At 40.8% G+C, this 5,000-nt stretch overlaps 1 pseudogene; it reads left to right on the plus strand.

The window, feature by feature from the left end:
* The first annotated feature begins 2,586 nt into the window (after positions 1-2,586).
* Positions 2,587-4,122, plus strand: LOC140934202 (uncharacterized; annotated as a pseudogene).
* The last annotated feature ends 878 nt before the right edge of the window (positions 4,123-5,000 follow it).

A 5,000-nucleotide genomic window follows, 5' to 3' on the forward strand; every position in this document is an offset into this window, starting at 1 on the left:
AAATAAATAAATAAATAAAAAATAAAAAAACAAGATAAAAAAAAATACACAAAATACAAAAATAAATAATACAAAAAAAATACAAAATTAAAAAATACAAAAAAAAAAAAATCAGGACCAGGATCAGGACCCGAGAGAGAGGGTTAGGACCTCTCTTTCGCCTGGTTGTTGTGTTGTTGTTGCGTGATAATGGTCTCATTGGGTGAGTCCTCTCTTTCGGAGCTAACCTTTCTTCTTGTGGTTGTCCCCAAGGGGCCTCGGAATGTACTATTGTCATTGTTTCAATAATTGCGTTGAAACCATAAATTATACAGTTACTTTTAGTAGCTTACAAACAACAACCATGAGCATGTGTATTCCGATTTATCGATAAGGAATTGTTTAAAAATTTTGTCAATATATATTGGGTTCTCACATCTCAGTATCTGGCCCTGACTTGATAGATACACCAGTTGCATCCAGTTTGTGTAATTAGTCAACTAATTGTGGTTAATTCACAGACTGATCCTTTGTTTTGTTGTTTGTTATTGCATATCTCCTCATCTGCTGTGGAGGAAGTCTTAGGCCGCTGACCAACTTGCTGCTGTTCCTGTTTACGTCCTCAGCTGATACCTAGTCGATGGGACATTTGCCCAGTCTAATCTTACACGCAATGTTCAAGTACCATGTGACCATTGTTTCAAGTGACATTTGACTCTGGAAATAGCCCTACAATTGCTGTTGTTCGTCTATGGGGAATACCCCTTTGGGGTATTTGTGGGGATGAAGTGCTCCCATACAGGTCACACTTTGCCCCATAGACTCTTGTTACTCCTTAAACCGGGGAATTAGACATCTAGAGAGGTCTTTCCACCTCTCCAGTACCCAAGGGGGATTATCACCTCCACTCACAACCTTGGGGGATTATCAACCCCTAGAGAGGATTATCACCCAGCTTCTCACTATCCTGGGGGATTATCACCCCCAAGAGAGGATTATCACCTCTCACAATCCTGGGGGATTATCACTCCCTAGAGAGGATTATCACCTCTCCCCTTGTAGATTTCGGACTGTTACACCAATATGTAGAGAAAAGTGACCTGCTGTCCATATTTGGAGTACTTCATCCCTTACCCCTTTTTTCCCCATAATAATTCTGGTCTAGTTACTTGCTCTATCTAAGGGGTTATGGGTTAAGAGCATTAAAGCTAATTTATACAACAGGATAAATTGAAGTTAATGTGATAACCATAAACCCGCCCTTACCAGTAGTGGAATCAGCTCACTTCCTTTCAGGGGTCACTTCCTGCATGTGACCCCTGTCACACTAATTGTTTCGCTCAGCCAATTAGATGCCAGCTATCACATGCACAGTTGGAGCCTATATTTTCGCGCCTAGCTCAGCAAAATAGCACTTCATATTCTTCTCTTCGTGGAACAAAATCCCATCCCACCCTCCCTTATTACTGCTTGATTCTCTCTGCTGGTTTCGTAAGGTTTTATATATGAGGTCTTTTCTCTTGTTGAAAAATTTAAGAAGCTGCTTATACTTTTTGCAGTCATACGAACTACTGATCTTTGTTGTTTACACTTTGAATCAATTGGCAATTGTCAAGAAGATATGGCAGAAAAGAGGTGGGTTTTCTACTGAGGGGAATCATCGTACCCGGCATCCTAACATGCTTGTGCACTTAGTTACTTTGGGCCTTATTTTGATTATTAAGTTGATAAAAGTTTAATTGTCATTTACTTACAACTTCTGTTAATACATTTTCGTCTAACCTCTCTCCCTCGAGGTTCATGTTAAGTGTCTGGCTCTGCTTTCGGGAGGGTTCAGGTTTCCCTCAAAAATAAGTGAGGGTTTTTCCTGACGGGCAGCAGGCACGCAATCCTAGCTTAACTTAGTGCTGATATCTGTATTGAGAGTCGTTGGCAATTAATAAACATGGGTTCGGGATGAAGTGCTCCCATACAGGTCACACTTTGCCCCATAGACTCTTGTTACTCCTTAAACCGGGGAATTAGACATCTAGAGAGGTCTTTCCACCTCTCCAGTACCCAAGGGGGATTATCACCTCCACTCACAACCTTGGGGGATTATCAACCCCTAGAGAGGATTATCACCTAGCTTCTCACTATCCTGGGGGATTATCACCCCCAAGAGAGGATTATCACCTCTCACTATCCTGGGGGATTATCACTCCCTAGAGAGGATTATCACCTCTCCCCTTGTAGATTTCGGACTGTTACACCAATATGTAGAGAAAAGTGACCTGCTGTCCATATTTGGAGTACTTCATCCCTTACCCCTTTTTTCCCCATAATAATTCTGGTCTAGTTACTTGCTCTATCTAAGGGGTTATGGGTTAAGAGCATTAAGTAGCCTTTTACCGTCTTTGCTTTGACTCTTCATGGCGCATAGCTACAGCATAAGTTCTGAGCGATGTGTATCCATGACGCTAAGATTCAAATCTTTCTCTACAAATATTCTTGCCATGTTCATCGTACTCCGCTTTAGTCACGCACATCTTGTTGAGATTGGACAGGGAACTACACCTTCCCACGCATGCGTTATAGGCCTAGAACAAAGATGAGTTTTTCGTAACGATGATAGTAGTGGCTGGGGTATTGCATTATGGTATCCCGGGTGCAAATTCCTGGCGTGGGGGATGGGCGTAGCCGGAGGGCAAAGAGCGTTCACTCCCTCTCTCCGCAAACCCTCGCACAGGTGGCATTCACATCCGATCAGATTATAGTTACATGAATGACGATGTGTTTTCTTTGGCATCCATTCTGAATTTGAAGGAAACATTTGGGAGATTATAATAAGAGTCACGTTTAAGGCACGTTTACTGTGTAGCTCTGCCATTGATTTTCCCATGTGTAATTATGATAATATTTTGTTCTAATTACCTAACTGAGGGAGCCCATTCCTTATAAGCCCGGTGGCTTCTCTTGAGCTTCCTCGCCATAAGAGTTTAAATAAGTAGATTTTATTTGATTTGTACAATTTATGGCAAACAAAACAATAAACAAACGTCAGATTCAGCTGAGAACTTCTCAGAATAGAAAATAACTAAAGCAGATAAAAACTGCCCAGAACAATTCTTATGGATAAAACTGGCGTGAAGCTGCTTATTTCAGAGTAGAAATAACAGACAGTAAACCACAACTAAGGGGAATACTTGGTCATGTGGAACAAATTTTACTCGTGTGCCGTTTGGCGTAAAGTCTTTTAGGCTAATAAGGCCACGGAGTTGCTAAGGAGAGAAAAAGGACCGAGTCTCGGACACATGGTTGCTTATTATGGTAGCGATGAAGTGTGTAGCAGTGGGTTGGTTTTTCCTGATGCGGTCAAAAACGGTGATACAGCGTTTGAGCTTGCTCATGGCATGAACATCTACGACTTCATGTACAAAATTTACACCCCAGAGTATGGTCATGTAAAAGCAACAACGGAGAATCTCGTACAAGAAGTGGGTTTAGGGCAAAGAAGGTGCGAATTCGCACATGATTATGACCGAGCTATGACCTGGAGCTGCTCAGCTCGCAGCCAAGCGTTTTCACCTTGTACCCCTGGGGTAGGTGTATACGGATCATGGACATCAGGGGAGGAGAGGGTCAGTTTTTGTCTCGCACACTTAAATTACCTGGATGTGAGCACGTCAACGGGGATCTATTTGATTTCCCGGATGTTATTGAACGTGCCAAAAAGTTCTTAGCCAAAGAGGGGATTCCTGATAATCCCCAATAACATTTATTATGGGAAATCTCCTGAAAGACGTGCCGCAATCAACAGAAGAGGATACCATTATTGTAAAAAAAACTTGTTTGTAATTTTTACTGATCATGAAATGATCAAAGTGTTGGACAACTGTCATGAAGTCCGTATAAAAGGTGGAAAGTTTATAATTGCAGTGAACCGTTGTAATCGCGAAGCTGGAGACACAGACCACAATGTAACTTCATCCTGGCTTTCGTGGTATTCACATTATGACACTGTGTAAGACAGGAAGATTCAGAACTAAGAGTGAGTGGTTACTCTTGATTAACAGATTGTGTTGTAAAGTGGCTTTTGAGTTAAATCAAGTATTTGAGACTGGTGATGGCCCTACATTGTTTGAGTTGCTTAAATGTGACTAAAAATATATGTAGGCTCGATTTCATTAGTGTGGGACTGTAAAAATACAGTGCTGATGGCATACAGGTGTTGACCCATTCTCAAGTCGGACGGCCATGGTAAACAATATTAAAAACGTGAAAACATACACATACTTTTTGTTCTTTTAAAGGTGACATTGTGCAAAAATTAACATGATCCTAAGTTATCTTTGATCTCTTGATTAAAGGGGTAGATGGAAATAACCTTAAAACATTGAAATACAACATGTCGTATTCTCCCTTTGTTTCGCTGATGACAAACAGAAAATAATTTCAAAAGTAAATCTAGAAGTTAAGGATAAGTCATTTGGAGCTCAGTTTTTTGTTTGTATCCTTCAGGACTTGGACCAGGGACTTGACTCTGCTACAAAACGTAGTAAGTTGTTTTTAAACTTCAAAGAGCGATATCAAAACTTGAGAGAGAAACTCCTTTGGGAGCCTGTTATCCAGCTGCATGACTTGCAATGTTTCCCTTTTGATACACCCACTGAGTGAACTCCCTTACTCTGTCTTGGAGGTACAGTTCTATGTAAGTACTTGGAAACACCCTTCTGCAAATCAGTTACTGATCTGTCCTCCTTTCTCGTACCATAAAATTATGGAACCTAATTTGTAAATTAATTAAACCCAGTGAATTTTTCAGCGTCAAGACTTTTAAGAGTGGTTGTCAGAGAAAACCGGGCAAAATGGAAAAATGTCAACGGAAGGGGGTCAACAGAATAAGTTCATACTAACATCACAGATAAGTCTGGTGGAGTATTGGAAAAATATAATAAACATAGGTTCTTCACTGCTCTTGTATTAGAGATACGAGCATCACTTGATTCGACCCCTCGGACGCCATTTTTATAAGCAAATTT

Source organism: Porites lutea, chromosome 4 (assembly GCF_958299795.1).
Source record: "Porites lutea chromosome 4, jaPorLute2.1, whole genome shotgun sequence".
NCBI classification, from domain to species: Eukaryota; Metazoa; Cnidaria; class Anthozoa; order Scleractinia; family Poritidae; genus Porites; species Porites lutea.